Below are 16932 nucleotides of genomic sequence, written 5' to 3'. Positions count from 1 at the left end.
AGACATTGATTATATGTATAAATATGTAAAAAATGACAAAAAGCACACTAAGATTTTAATATATTTTGGTGGTGAATGTAAGGGATGATCCTTTTTTCCTTCTTTCTACTTTTGTTTTAGCGAATTCTGGGCTATTTTCCAAAGGATGTGGTCATTTGGGTAGTATCTAGAATTTGTGTCTCATGATTTTTTTTTCTATCATCAGTGAATTTTACCAATTAAGAATTAACTGTCTTTTGACATTAACAGTGAATCAGCTCTGACTTACCCTAATGATTATAGGTTAGTAGTAATCTGTCGGTATAAGAATACAAAGATTTTTAAGCCCTTTGAAATCTTCCAAGTGAGTGGTCAAAAGATAATGTACTGTCCTTACTGCTTAACCTACATACTTAACTAATGTACTTACTTAAATGTAAGTAACTAGTTATAAAAATGTTTCCTGTTGTTTTTGAGAAGTTTTAAAGAATGACCAGTAACTTTTTTTGAAAGATCTTTTGGCTCTACCAGCTCCCCTTCCCCAGCTGGACTTTATGTTTATTTTTGGACTTTATTTTTACTTTGTCCATATTGTGTCTTTCCTGTAAATTCACACTCTGTTTCCAGTTTCTCCTCAGTGTGTAAGAAACTTTGTCCATATGTTTTGACAGTTCATAAGGCTCTGACTATTCAGCTCCTTCCCTTCAGACCTTTTGCACTTACATGCTTGTGGAGAGCATCCCTGCTGCTAACAGGGATCTCCTGACTGTTAGACATCTCTTTGCTCCCTTTTGTTTCCCTCTTCTACGTGTGCAGATGCTGGATGTCATGCAGGTCTCACAATTGTTGGTGTTGTATATTGGTGTTTACCTACTTTTGTGGTAAATATTTTGTTTATGGTTTTCATTTTGCTATCCTGGTTGCTCTGTTTTTATGAAGATAGTTGGGAAGATTGAAAAACTGATTCCACCCCAATCTTCCCAGAATCTTCCTGGCTTTTTTACAAAGTTAAATTAACTCAGAGTAAAATGTTGTCTTTCTTGAAGGTATGTTCTGCTAAAATGTTCTTTATCTTCTGGTTGTTGAAGGTAGTTGCCTCCATTTTTTAAGTCATTTATCAAATAAAAGCCTACCAACAATTTTTGTTTTGGAAATTTTACTAGCTTGGGATTCAGTTTCCTAGAACAGAAAAGTGAAGTAATTTGTCAGAGGCTACAGAGTTGAAAAATGCTGGCACCTGTATCCAGATATTCATTTTATGATTCCACATAGTCAGCCCTGAATTAGTTCTAGGAAGTGACTGAATGAAAGGGAGTTCTACTTGAAAATGTTTAAACTTCACCTAATATATGGCTGTGCTGGATTAGGACTCTCTCCTGATATGAGAAATAATCCCTCCAGGAAGACTGGAGATACACTTAGGGCAAGTTCCTGGTTACCGAGAATTCATTTTCCAGTTGATTCATGACTGTGTCCCCTCTTTTATTTTAAATGTGTTTTATAAGAGAACCTGAAAATGTCTCTGAACATGCTAGGTAGTGTGAGAGCTAGAAACTCATAAGGTATGTGTATTAGTTTCCTGTTGCTGCAGCAGGTATAACAAATCAGTGGCTTTGTTAAAGGTAACAAAGGTAAACAGGTAAACACAAATTTAGTGGCTTAAAGCAACATAAATTTATTATGTTACTGTTTAGGAGTCAGAAATCTGAATTTATTCCCACAGGGCCAAAATGATGTCAGTAGGACTGTGTTCCTGTGTAGAGTCTCTAAGGGAGACTTTGTTCTTTGAATTGATTCAATATACAGTTGACCTTTCAGCAGCGCAGGGGTTGGGGTGTCCCCCCTCTCTCAGTTGAAAATCCATGTATAACTTTTGACTCTCCAAAAACTTACCTACTAATAGCCTACTGTTGACTGAAAGCCTACTGATAATATAAACAACACATATATATTTTATGTCTTGTATATTATATACTGTATTTTTACAACAAAGTAAGATAGAGAAAAGAAAATGTTATTAAGAAAATCATAATGGGGGCACCTGGCTGACTTAGTTGGTAGAGTATGTGACTCTTGATCTTGGGGTTGTAAATTCGAGACCCATGCTGGGTATAGAGATTACTTAAAAATAAAATCTTTTAAAAAAGAAAAGAGAAAATCATAAGGAAGAGAAAATACATTTATAGTACTATACTGTAATTATATTTTAAAAATTTGCATATGTTTAAACTTGTTTAAGAGTCAGCTGTAGTTTATTCAGCCAGTACACAGTTCATGTGTACCATCTTTTGCCATATCTGGGGTTTAGACATGGTGATGGAACTGAACTGAGTGATACATGTGGTCTAAAAAAATGAAATGTGTGTGAGTATGTATGTGTGAAAGTATGTTGTATGTATTTTCAGACAAGGGGGTAGGGTGAGCTTGGAGTTAAAATTTTAGGTTCCACAGAATCACTGTTGACATTTGTTGTTACTGCACTAGGGAACTCCTCTGGTCAGGATTGGAGGCTGGAGGAACTTTCTAAGTTGTATATTAGGTTAAGAGAGGCTATGCTGCACTAATAAGTCCCATATCATGGCTTAATTCAACACGTTTATTTCTCACTCATACAGCATTTGGCTTAGAGGTAAGCATCCCTTTTATCTTGTGATGCCAGCATCTCCACTGGGGTTTTCAAGATTGTTACAGGAGGGGAAGAGAGGTTTAGAGGATCTCATAGAATACCTTTAAGGGTGAGTCCAGAAATTGACATACCACTTCTGCTTACTCTGCTTTGGCTTCAACTCCATCTCATGACCCAGATGTAAAGAAGATTAGGAAATGCATTTTTCTGGCACATTTGGGAATAGGAGCTGCTATGATTATATTCCAACAAGTCTAGGTTTTGGAGAAGAGGTAGAAGAGTAAATGATGGTTACATTTTGTTATGAACTGAATGTCTCTCTCTCCAACCCCTGCACAGTTCATATGTTGAAACCCTATCCCCCAGTACGATGGTATGTGAGGTGGGACTTTAGGAGATAATTAGAATGCAATAAATGTCATGAGGGCTCTGCCCTCATTGAATGGGGTTAGTGTCTTTATAAGTCATCAGAGGGTTTGCTTCTCTTCTTTGCTCTCTGCCATGCAAGAATACAATTAGAAGTTAGTAGTCTGCAACCCAGAAGAGGGCTCTCACCAGAACTCAACTTTGCCCATAGCCCAATGTCAGACTTCCAGCCTCCAGAACTGTGAGAAATAAATTTGTTTGTGAGCCATCTAGTCTCTGGTATCTTTGTTAAAGCAGCCCTAATAGACTGAGATCTTACCTCTTTTCATTACCTAGTAGTATTTTTGCCCTGCCTTGACATTACCCCATGGAACAGCTTGGGTTATCACTGCTGATATCTGTATTGGTGGGAGAGATAAATAAGACTTGTCCTAATGTAACATGGAGGAAGTAAGAGCCATGCAAATTTTTCTCTCTCCTAATCTTTTAACATCACTAGTGTCTCTGCTTTTCACCCAAGGCTCTAGTCCTACTCTTCCCTAATCCTCTTTCAAGATGGCTGAAACGTGGATGACATGAAGCTTTTTATGGGTTCCTTAGGTCCATATTCCCTCTCACTCATGTTGGTGCCTGATTTTATTGGGCTTTTATTAAGTTAAATTTGTATGTTTTGTATCACGACTCAAAAATAAATTTTGATTTGAAATTTAGATTTATCAATGATTAGAATGTTTTATATTTTTAAAATGTGTGTATTTTAAAAGTTATTTAAAGGGGAAATAGTCTGTTACAACATAAAGGAATTTCATCAAATTTTTAAAAATACAAAAAATTTTTCATTGTTATTCATCACTGGGGAAAGATCAACAGAGTGTTTACAGACCCTGCTTGTGTTTTGTCTATATCCTCTAGCTTCTTGTTATCATGACCAAAGGAAGTTTGAAGGGACTTTAACATTGACATTTCCTTGTAGAATGTCACTTAATATTTATGGAGTAACTTTTTTGTCTTTTATCCTCTTTAAATGAACAGTATGAATACTAAGTTTTTCTTTTGCAAAATCAACTGCTATTACTTTTGATCATATGGAAAAATCTGTTAGAAGATGGTGAGGAAATTTCAAATATTCAAAAATATAACTGTTCAAATAGAAAATATTGGTTAGAATATTGATTAGATAAAATGTCATAATTATACAGTATGAGTGAAAAGTTGGCCTTTTTAGAAATCCGTTTTGCTTGGTTTATTGTGAAATTCCTTAGGACTGAAAACGGTCTGGAGATGTTTGTCTATTTCTCCACTAGATGGAGCTGTACACTAGGTGGTGTTCTTTAGCAAACAAGGGCATGTATCTGATAAGATAATACTAAGGTTAAACTTCAGTAACCCATATAATAATGTATCTAACATGATAGGTCTGTTTGTTGCATATCTAGAAATAAAATTTTATCCCTTACATTTAAAAATATTATTTTTCAGTCATCCTGAGAGAGAGAGAGAGAGAGAGAGAGAGAGAGAGAGGCAGAGACACAGGCAGAGGGAGAAGCAGGCTCCATGCAGGGAGCCTGATGCAGGGGGGAGAGAGACAGAGACAGAGAGACAGACTGGTAGAGACACAGGCAGAGGGAGAAGCAGGGTCCTTGCAGGGAGCCTGTTGCGGGACTCCATCCCGGGACTCCAGGATCATGCCCCAGGCAGAAGGCAGGCTCTCAACTGCTGAGCCACCCAGGGATTCCCTACATCTGTTTTTTTTGATAGAGTTGCTGAGTTTTACTTGGTCTATCCTTGTATTTTATTGGTACCATAATGGCCAAAAATATTTAAAATTTTCAATACAAAATTAAAATGACCTTAAATGGCTTCCACTTAATGATTTTTTAGCATAACTAAAGTTCTGCATTTCTTTAGATATAAACATGCTGACTGATGCCTGTGGTGTGCTTAATGGTTAGGTTAGTACATTGATGTCTTGTGGATGCTTCTACTCCTAGTTCAGTCGATTTATATACTTACCAAGAGTCACTTGTGTTTGTCCCCAAATCTGTTTATCTGTGATCATAATTACATAATTTAAATGAAATCTACATAGGCTAATTAAAATATTTGTAAAAAGTGTTCCTCCTGTGAAAACTTAAGGTGAATGATTTACAACACTCAATAAAAGGTGAATTGCTATAAAAAATTACTATCAATGAGATAGTAGTTTTTGAATTTGAATGAAAAAGCTGTGAAAAAAACCTAGCCTTTGCACATATTTGTGGGGCTGAAAATGCTTGGAATTCTCTCAGTTCTTTACAAAAGGTGCTATAATATCACACTATGATTACAAATGTAGGAGTTTCACATTTTGAAATTTATAATTGAGAAATAACTCTCCAAGCAATTTTTAGTTAAAAATGCCAAATGTCTTGAAAGTTATTTTTACTTAAGTGCTTAATTTAAAATTTCTCTTAATATTAGACTATCTTTCTATAGCTTTCTGTGATTGTTTTATCTGATTATTACTTAGAGGCCATCCAAATGGAAAGTGTTAATTAGAATATAGAATATATTTAGATAGAAGAAAATAAAACCAGTACTTTGTCAAAAACTCCAGATAAACAGTTCAGCAAATAACGTAGATTTTTTTCAGTCTTACTTTAAAAAAATTTTTATTTATTTGAGAGTAAGAAGGAGACAGAGGGAGGAGCTAGAGGACAAGCAGGGGGAGAGTCAGAGGGAGAGGGAGAAGCAGGCTCCCCGCTGAGCAGGGAGCTAGATGCACAGCTCAGTCCCAGCACCCCAGGATTACCAGCTGAGCCAAAGGCAAACGCTTAACCAACTGAACCACTCAGGCGCCCCTCAGTCTTAACCTTTGAGTTACTGTAATATCTTTCTGTTATTCCAGATTTTACGATTTCTTCAATTGTTTTTTAGACAGAAGTTTGAAATTTGGTTCCTAGTTTGGTCTCTTCATGTTGACCTAGCAAGGGATTGTCTTCATGTCTACGAAACTGGTGTACTACTAACCAGTTCAGTAGTGATGTCCTCTCAAATAAGTTTCTCCTTCTCAGCTATAATCCTGTGAGAGAAATTTTATTACTAAAAAAATGAGGTTAAAGAATTTTTTTCCCTACTTTTATAAAAAGAACAAGAGGGAATCAGGTCTAGGTCATAATGCTACATTCTAGGACCTAGAACAATAAATACTTGATAAATAAATGAGTAGTTTACTGCTTATTAGTTTGGAGTGTATAACCTGGTTGATTAACTTCTCTTAGAGCCTTATCTATAACACAGGATTTTATTAATTCAACACACATTTTTTTTCAACACAGATTTCTTGAGTATTGTAAGTCAGGCACAACGAGAACTATAAGCCTCCTTTGATTCACATGTCTTAATTGGAAGGGACAGATAGGTAAATAATTAAAATCTCTGACAAGTACTCCGATAGGTAGAGCTGGACAGAGACAAGTGAATAGTCCCTTTAAACCTGTAAATATTTGTCAAACCTTTATTTAGTGGGGATAGGAAGAAACTGATTTTATTATCTTAAAATTATTATGCAGAAACTTATTATTTTCTCTCACAGGTTGAGGAAAACATTTCTGAACAAATTTTGCAAAAAAAATTCAGTTTTATATAGCTTTCATTTTCTCTTGTAAACAGTTTCATGGAGAGCACATATATAAGTTTCAAATTTAGATAATAAGTTGCCGGAGGAGTGCAGTGGATTGTTCTCTGAATTTTAATTCGTCGCAACTACATGTGTAGTGGATATTGTTGAGGAATGCTTTTAAACTTCCAGTTAAGAGTGACATATAGAAGCCTCAGTTAACTGACATCATACTTTGAATCTATTCAAGTAATATTTTAGTGGCCCTCATAGATTGCTATCTATACTCACCAACTCTGCTCCTGAATTCCAGAGGGCTTGCCTACATTCAACATGAACAGAACTGACAGTTTTATAATTTTGAGTTTTCCAGTCTGTGACCACAGTAAATATTTCCTTTTATTTAGATTTTCTTTTATATATCTCAGTAAAGTTTAATATTTTTTTTCCCAAGGGGTTTTGCATTGCTGTACTGCTTATGCAAGGACCTCAAATTTACGTTCAAAGAAGAGTGAATAGCCAAGATTCCTGATTTGTTCCAGCATCAAAGGAATGAATTGTCATGTTTTACCATTCTTAGAGGATTTTTCTTGTTCGTTGCTTTTTTAAAGATACCTGTTATCAGATTTATTATATTGTTAGAATGCAAAGAGGTTTTTTTTGTTTGTTTGTTTTTTTACAAAATGCATGTTGAATTTTATCAAGATGCTTCATCTCTGTAGATTTTTTGGCCTATCTTTTGATTTTCTTTTTTAATGTTAGTTTAATGGATATATTAATTTCTTTTCAAATACTGAATAAATCTATAATGAGAGCACACAATTTAGTTACAGTACATTACTACTTTTCTTATGCTGGTTTCTGCTTGCTAATATTTTATGATTTTTACATCTATGTTCATTAATGAAATTTGCTTCTTATGTTATTATATAGATTTGGTAGCAAGATTTTTGCTATCCTAAAGATTTTGCTATTTTATACTCTAGAGATTTTAAGGTAACATTGGATTAATTCCAAATAAGATTGGAGTGATGATAATTTCTGGAATATGGTACTTCCTAGGAATATTTTTTACTCCTGATTAATTCTTTGAAAATTGTAGGCTTATTCAAGTTATCTATGTGTACTAAATCAGTTTTGTTGTTATATTTATTTCTGGGAATGTTTCTGTTACATCTCCATTTTCAAATACATTGTCATAAAGATGTTAATAATATTCTCTTATTATTTTTGATATTGTTCGTGTATTTTCTCTTTTCTTCTTGATCAGTTTTCCCAGAGTTTGTCACTTTTTCAGTCTTTTCAAAGAACAAACTTTTGGCTTTGATAATTCTCTCAGTGGTGTGTTTACTTTCCTATTTAATTAATGTCTCTTAATTTTTTTCCCTTCTAATCTCTTTGGGTGTATTTTACTTTGGATCTGATTTCTTATGATGGATGCTTAGCTCATTAATTTTTAATTTGCTTTACTAATATATGTATTTAAGGATATAAATTTGCCTCCACGTAGGACTTTAGCTGCATCTCACAAGTTTTGCTTTGTGGAATTTGTTACTGTAGAATTCAAAATTATTTCCATTTGTCTTCAAGATTTTTTCATTGACTTGTGGGGTACCTGGGTGGTTTGATTGGTTAAATGTCAAACTCTTGATTTCAGTTCAGGTCATGATCTCAGGGTCATGAGATCAAGCCCTGCATCAGGCTCTGAGCTAGGCATGGAGCCTGCTTAAGATTTTCTCTCCCTCTCCCTCTTCCTCTCCCTCCCTCTCTAAAAATTAAAAAAAAACAAAAACAAAAACAAAAAATGTATTTTTTTCATTGACATTAATTTCTAAGCATATAGGAACCTTAATTTCTGAATATATGGGAATTTTAATTTCTGAGTGACAGTTTTCTTTTTATCAATTTTTGACTTTACATTGTAAAGTCAGAAGATGCTCCATCAAGTTTTAATTCTTTGAAATTTGATTTTACTTTGTATCCCAGAACCTGGTCTATATTGTAATATTGTATGTGCTTAAAAAGAGTGTATATTCTGGATGTTGGGTAGAACATTAATTTATATTCAGATTTGTTAGATCAAGATTGTTAATGGTATTGTATAAATCATCTATATTCTTACCAAGTTTTTTGTTTTATTCCATCATTTTGAATAATCCATTTTCTCAAGGTTTTGTTGGTTTCAGCTATACATGTGTAGTAGAGCCTATGTTACTAGGCTTGTAAACATTCAAAATTTTTGTATTTTCCTTGTGAATTGAAACTTTTATCATTATAAAGTAATTCTTCCTCTGCCTTAAAATCTGTTTTGCCTCACATTGATATAATTTAATGCTTTTGCTTAATATTTGTATGGTATATCTGTTTACATCCTTTTTTGTTCAACTTTTCTGATTATTTTATTTATTTTAAAAGATTTTATTTTAGGGTGAGAGAGAGAGTGCATGTGTGCACACACACATATACATGAGTAGGGGGAATGGCAGAGGGAGAGAGGGAGAGACAGTCTGAAACAGACTCCCTTGCTGAAGATGGACCCTGATACTGAGCTTGACCCCACAAACCTGAGATCAAGACCTGAACTGAAACCAAGAGCTGAACTCTTAACTGACTGAGCCACCCATGCATCCCTGATTTTTTTTTCACTTTAGATGAGTCTGTTGTAAACATGTAGATGAATTTTTAAAAATCTAATCACTTTCTTTTTAATTTTGCATTTTGAATTACATAGATTGACTTCTTTTTCATTTGCTATATGTCCCTATGAATATTTTATGTAGTGATACAGTATAGATAACATTTTATTGTTAACAGTTTGTTAAGTGTACAATTTTGTGGCATTACCTACGTTCACATTGTCGTACACCAGTATCACTTTCCATCTCTATAATTTTTTTATGTATTCCAAATAGAAACTTTGTACCCATTAAACAACTCCCTACTCTTCCTTTCTTCAGCACTGGGTAACAACTGTTCTACTTTCTTTCTTTATGAATTTGACTATTCTGACTTTCTTTTTTTTTTTTGATATTTTATTTATTCATGAGAGACACACAAAGAGAGGCAGAGGCAGAGACATAGACAGAAGGAGAAGCAGGCTCCCTCTGGGGACTCAGTCCCAGGATCCCAGGGTAACAACCTGAGCCAAAAGGAGATGTTCAACCACTAAGCCACTCAAATGCCCCCTATTCTTACTTTTTTTAAAAAAATAATTTGACTTTCTTTCTTTCTTTCTTTCTTTCTTCTTTCTTTCTTTCTTTCTTTCTTTCATTGATTTATTTATTTATTCATTCATTCATTCATTCATTCATTCATTCATTCATTCATGAGAGACACAGAGAGAGGCAGAGACACAGGCAGAGGGAGAAGCAGCCTCCATGCAGGGAGCCCAGTGTGGGACTCCATCCGGAGTCTCCAGGATCAGGCCCTGGGCTGAAGGCGGCGCTAAACCGCTGAGCCACCCAGGCTGCCCCGAATTTGACTTTCTTTATGCATTTGACCTCATCTAAGTGGAATCATACAATATTTATCCTTTTGTGTCTGGCTTAATTTCACTTAGCATAATATTTTTAAGGTTCATCCATGTTGTAGCATCTATAAAAATTTCCTTTTTCAGGCTAAATATTCCATTGTATCTGCTTGCCACATTTTGTCTATCCATGGATAGTAAGATTTTTCCCATCTTTTCGCTATTGCAATAATGCTGCTCTGAACTTTGGTGTACAGTTTTATGAATTTTAACGCATGTAAAGATTAACGTAACTACTCCTGTAACCAGAATATAGAGAAGTTTTCTGTCACCTTGAAAAACACCTTGGTGCTATTTATTTTAGTTGTGTGTTCCCTCCACTTACTCTCCTTGGCAAGCTCCGATCTCTTGCTCATCACTATGGTCATGTCATTCCAAGAGGTTATATAAATGGAATCATATATGTGCAGTTTTTTGAAGCTGGCAGCTTTCACTCAGCTTAATCTTTGAGATTCATCCAAGTTGTTGGATCAAGTTTCTTCTTTTTTTATTGCTAAGTAATGTGCCATTTATAATATGTATGTATATATGTATAGCAGTTTGTTTACCATTCATGGGTTGAAGGCTAATATAGTTGTTTTGAGTTTTGGGCTGCAGATTATTGGGCGGACATGAGTTTTCACATTTAGGGAAATTACCCAGCAATGAGATTATTGTGTCAGATGCTGAGTATATGTTTAACTTGGTAAGAAACAGTCAAACCAAAAAAAAAAAAAAAACCAAAAAAAAAAAAAAAAAAGAAACAGTCAAACCATTTCCCAGAGTGACTGTATTGTTTTTGCACGTCCACTAGCAATGTGTGAGAATTCTAGTTGTTCCTCATCCTCATCAGCGCTTGATATTGTCAGGACTGTTTAATTTCAGTCTTCCAAATGTGTATAGTAGTTCTCTCATCATGGTCATAGTTACTATTTCACTAATTACTCATTATGTTGAACTACTTGCATATACCTGGTTTGCCATCTCTATATTCTCTTTAGATGAGTGCCTATTCAAGTTCATGTTCAAGTCCATTTTTATTGTTGTTTTGATAGTTCTTGTTATATTTTGGATACAAGTCCTTTGCCAGGTAGCAATTTCTCTGTATTTTTTCCCAGTGTGTAACTTGTCTTTTAATAAACTTGGCAGTTCACTGACGGAGCAAAAGTTGTAAATTTTGATAAGATCCACTTTATCATTTTTTTCCTTTATGGATCATGCTTTTGGTGTCGTTTCTAAATGCTTGGAGTTTTTTGAACTTCCTGGGCCTGTGGATTTGTAGTTTTTATATGCTTTGGGTACTGTTTATTTTCATGTCCAAAAATTCTGTTTGTTTGTTTGTTTGTTTGTTTGTTTCTTTCTTTCTTTCTTTCTTTCTTCTCCTTTTCTTTCTTTTCTTTTCTTTTCTTTTCTCTTCTTTTCTCTTTTCTTTTCTTTTCTTTTCTTTCTTTTCTTTTCTTTTGATTTTTATTTCAAGAAAGTTCCACAACCAACACAGGACTTGAACTCATGATGACCCTAGGATCAAGAGTCACATGCTCTACTGACTGACCCAGCGAAGCACCCCTGTTTTATTCTTTTAAAGGTTCTTGTTTTTTCTTGAGAGACAGTTAAGTTGTATAAACAAATTATAAGCCTTGGTTTTCCAACCTTGCATTAACTGCCTTCTGCTTAGTTTTTAATCTTTCATATGCTGCTTTTTTGAGCCTCATTCTCTGGTATGCCTGTATAGTTTGATGATCAGCCAAGGATTTGGGTAGCACTTATAATCAGATTTAGAAGCTTATAGATTTTGTATCTTCTTTGTTTCTAGGGATCTTTGCATTAATTTCCACTCCTCTACATGTGTTGAACTCTGTTCTCTCATACCTTAGGCCTCAGTTCTTTGCTGCCCTTACTTCTGTTGTTTGGGGAACACATTCAATTAATAAAGCAGCAGATTCATAAATCTCACCCATTTCAGCTCTGTCTTTCAAGGGTAGACTGCTTCTGGTATGTTGTTTTTTGCTTGTTTGTCCCCTGAGCATGCCCAGTTTTGTGGTCCACCAAAGATTTGGTAGTGTTTATACTCAGATTTTGGATTTTACTGACTCTTTGATTCTCTTACTTCAGAGTCTTACCCTAGTATTTCCACCTAATCTTCTGGTTCTGACTCTGTTCTCTGCCATCTCGAGCCAGCTGTGATCAGTGTTCTCTTGATGGAGTTGTGGGGTTTGGGGAATTTTTTTCTTGAAGTTCCAGTTTTTCAAGAAAAATTAGATGCCTGTTGCAGGGCTCAATCCCAGGACCCTGAGATCATGATCTGAGTCGAAATCAAGAGTCAGATGCTCAACTGTCTGAGTCACCCAGGTGCCTCTCTTGTCTTTTTTTCTCTGCTGAGATGCTTTCCATTAACTTAATTTTGCCTAGATCTCATAATTATTACCTGTAAGAAGGTTCATTTAACCACTTCACTCTGTTGGCATAACTGGAAGTTATCTCACATTAAATTATACATTGATTTGTTATGTTTTATTTATAGAATCTTCATTTATTCCCATTCATATATGTTAATTCACAGTTCACTTTGTATTGCTCCCTGTTCTCTGCATATATTTCAAACCTGTTCTGATTTTTTAAAGTATAATATGGATGGTTTTGTGATTTGTACTGATAACAACCTCAAAGACCAAAGTACTTGTGGTTTGTGCAGTCCCTTTTTTTAAATGGTGTTTTTTTCATTTAAGTTCATTACTTATTTGTGTGTTCGGGTATTTTTGACTGTGTGCTACTTAGTATATTTTAAAAGATTTCTGTGGTGTGTGTGGGACTCGAATTCCTGAAATGAAGATACCTTTCTGAAGAGAAGATTTGCTTTTACTTATTCCAGGTGCCAAAGAACCTACCATTCTGGCTCTATTTGAAACTAAGTCCAGTATTTGACCTTTTTTGGACCATCTAGCTGATGTGAATTTGAGTTGCAGACCTTTGAAAGGCCTGGCTTGTGGTGAAAATTTCTTAAGGATCCTTTTTACTGCTCTGATCAATACCACAGAGGATTTCCCTGTAGTCTTCTAAGTGGGAGTGATGGGTTAAGTTTATTTCTTTGATATCTTTGCATTTTTTGGTACCTTTGTAACACTTGGGTTCACAGCTCAATGGAAGCAATGTTCCTAGTATCTTCTGCCTTGAGTTACATTCTGGGATTTATCTTTTATAGGTCCTCAAAAGGACAGGAAAATCAGTAGCTCAGTTACTTATGTTTGGCTAACAGCCATAGACTAAAGCAGATTCTGTGCTTAGCTTGTTTCATAGGTTAAAATCCCTATGAAACTTTGAGACTTTTTGAGGTTGATGTGTAGGAGGAATGCTGGAGGAATTCTCTCACAAACAACATGAGGATGGAGAGAAGCAGGAGTAAGCAGGAGAAGTTGAACTGCAGTCAATAGCAGAAAGATTTCAGTCAATCTTTTTGTCCTTTAGAGATGTCTCATCTTGAGGAAGGGAGTTGGATTTTATACACCCAAATGGACCCTCACGCTGCATGCAGGCCACTCTGAAGGAGGAGGCATGATTCTGGGTGAGGTGGCTCTTTTTGTCTGAGGGCTGGTCCTAGTAAAGGACGTAGCTGAGAGCCTTTGGCAGCCGTACTCTTAACCACATTGAGGGAATATAGCCGTGATACTGAAAGAGACTTGGGTTATGTACCATAGCATTTACTGTAGTTTCCCCTCTGAATTCTTGCTTTAGCTATTTATGAGCCTAAAAATTTCTTTTCGGATCATAGGTTCTTCTTTTTATTTATGTTTTATCAGGTATTTTGTTGTTGTATTCAAGGTTAGTCCAAAGACCTCGTTTGTTATATTATTGGGATCAACTCAAATTAACTTTTTATGTGAGAACTCTCTTTTTCCAGTTTTGCTTTACTGTGTTGTAAATTACATTTGCAGCAGCTTTACTGATATATGGTTGACTCATAAATATTGTATATATTTAGGTTGTACATGTGAATGTTTTTTAAGGTGTGCAATGTGATGTTTTTATATACACATACATTGTAAAAGATGATAGAACTCTTAATAGATTTCACTTTACCACTGACTATTAATACTTCGGCTTAAATTTTTGTTCTTTGTTTCTCTTTATGGTCTGTCAGTTTCTTAAGAAATGATTCTGAAAATATTATGGTAATTTAGAAAAAACCCAGTAATACATTTTTTTGTAAAAGGGCAAGTTATTGGGGTGCCTGTGTGGTTAAGCGTCTGCCTTCAGCTCAGGTCACGATCCCAGGGTCCTGGGAATCTGCTTCTCCCTCTTCCTCTTCCTCTGCCCCTGACCCCCAGCTTGTGCTCTACTCGTGTGCTCTTGTGTGTGCACACACACACTCTCTCTCTCAAATAAATAAATCTTTAAAAAAAGAAAAAAAAAGCAAGTTATTAAGGAATTATCAATGAAATCCGTTTACTACACAGAGAATTAGCAGTATTTTATATTTTTCTTAATATGAAAATGGTATAAGCTGGATCATTGTCATAATGAATTAGAAGGAATTTAGCATGTTTAAAATAATGAAAAACTCACTATCAGAACACTATCAGAAGTTCTTGTGCATGGTAACAGATAGCCTGTCAGATCTAGCAACTATCAGTTATGAATTCTCTAATATTTTCATTAAATATTGCTAAGCAACCAGGAACCCAGTAGCCTATCTCTCTAACATGTAATTACAATACTAGTTATAGTGTGTAACTTTTTAAACTTCTATTTTCTTTGGCAATATTGCTCTTAATTCCATCTCCTGCAGGCTGGGCCTCTGAGATTTCATGTGGGGTAGGAAATGGAGATGAAGGTATCAGCATTTTTGTTTTCCATGGAACCTCAAGCACCTAAGAAGCCTTTACTTTATTTTTTGCAATTAATAACTACCATTTCTTATTATACATTTACTCGTGTATCTCTGTTAATACCATCTTGTTTATGTTATGAAATGCATCAAGTATCCAGAAAAAAAAAAACAGAGAATAATCTTATTGAGCTTACCCAGATTTGGTAGATATTAAATGTTTTCCATTTTACCCTACCCTCAATCTCCTTTGTCTCTTTTGTGTTAACTGTTGTTAAAAGTAGCTGGGTATTTTACCAGCCTCATTTCCATGTATCCATTTATAAAAACACACATCCAGATGTCAAAATACATGCAGTTTTCATTTTTTTAAATGTATATGCAGTTATGCTATACATATTTTCCTGATACTTCTTTCATTTTTTTTAGTAAATTGTAGGATATCTTTTTATGTCATTCCGTATTGATTTACCTCATTTAGTGAATGGTTTATAAAATATGTTTTATATTAGTACGTTACTTAGTATGTAATAGGCACTCAGAAAATATTGGTCATGGTTCTGCTGTTAATTATACCACATGGATATGGATATATCAAACTTCATTTAGCCATTTACTTTATAGAGTGACCTTTAGATAATGTCTAGCATTTCAGTCTAATTTTTATCTTTTCTTTTAGAGTATTTCCTTTAGCTGCCCTAATATTTTTTATCCTGGAGATCAAGTAAGTTTGATTTTCATTTAATTCTTCTTATGAATCTATAATCCCAATGTTACATCATGCCATCCTGGCAGAAAGATTAAAATCTATGGCCAGTTTAAAACTACAGACCCCATTATTAAAATATTCACTAGTCCTTTCTGAGTATAGGTATATCTTCTTCAGTGTAGTGGAGGTGTATATTGTTTTACTAGCTTAGTGAGGCATTGGGTTCACTCTTGCATAGTTATCTTTCCTGACTGCCAGTCTTGACCAGTCTTCTAGAAGAGAGCACCCTCTAGTGTTCCTATTTGGTGACAAGCATTTCATCCTGATGAAGTGCTTCTTGGAACACCATTTGGGTTTGGTTCAATAATCTGAATCCATTCCTAGTAGGGCCTCTTCAGTTGCTTCTTGACTGTTGGGGCTAGTGTTGACAGAGCTACCACAAATCCTGTTGGCATTGAGTATTTGTGGCCTGAGTGTAATTTAAATATAATGTACACGCCCAAGTGTTTTGTGCCCCAAGGATAGTCAATTAGGTATATTTCAGATTAAGTTCAGTCTGTGTAAGCCACAGATTTACTACAGCAGCCCTTTTCTGAATTCTGGGGGTGAATCTATTCATGATGTGTAGCCACCATATTGTATCATTCAGTCTTTTAGAGACTGTTCTTAGCCCATGAATGCTGTTCCATTTCCATTCATGCCTTTTATAATCAAAAGACCAAAGCAGAAGACTTTTTACACAGTGAATAAGCTGCAGCAATAATTTTGACCTCCTACCCCAGTAACTTTGTCAGGAAGGAGTGACCTTGATTGGTGGCAATACAGTATACTGACTACTACCTGCTACAGTCATCCCACCTGAATCAAAGGTAGAACCATTGTTTTTTTTTTTAAACTTTTTTTTTAATTTTTATTTATATTTATGATAGTCACACACACAGAGAGAGAGAGGCAGAGACACAGGCAGAGGGAGAAGCAGGCTCCATGCACCGGGAGCCCGACGTGGGATTCGATCCCGGGTCTCCAGGATCGCGCCCTGGGCCAAAGGCAGGCGCTAAACCGCTGCGCCACCCAGGGATCCCTAGAACCATTGTTAAGCACTACAAAGGAACCATCATAATAAACATAACCAACACAAATGTGACTCAAATGACAATTCTAATTTACCACCTTTTAGATGAATCATTAAGAGGATTTTCCTTGATATCTTCTCTCTACATCACTCAGGCTGTTGTCGTAAGTCAGCATTTGCTCAGTTTTCATATGCTACGGTTTATGGGTCAGTAGCTTTCTTCCAGCTATATTCATTCTTATTTTCTTGCTC

General features: G+C 35.2%; 1 protein-coding gene across 7 annotated transcripts in view; it reads left to right on the top strand.

The window, feature by feature from the left end:
* Positions 1–16932, top strand: part of MIPOL1 (mirror-image polydactyly 1) — a 321422-nt gene that overhangs the window by 12291 nt on the left and 292199 nt on the right. The window lies entirely within an intron of this gene.

Source organism: Nyctereutes procyonoides, unplaced genomic scaffold (assembly GCF_905146905.1).
Source record: "Nyctereutes procyonoides isolate TBG_1078 unplaced genomic scaffold, NYPRO_anot_genome, whole genome shotgun sequence".
NCBI classification, from domain to species: domain Eukaryota; kingdom Metazoa; phylum Chordata; class Mammalia; order Carnivora; family Canidae; genus Nyctereutes; species Nyctereutes procyonoides.
Note: the sequence above shows the minus strand (reverse complement) of the source record. Positions and strands in the feature narration are given on the sequence as shown.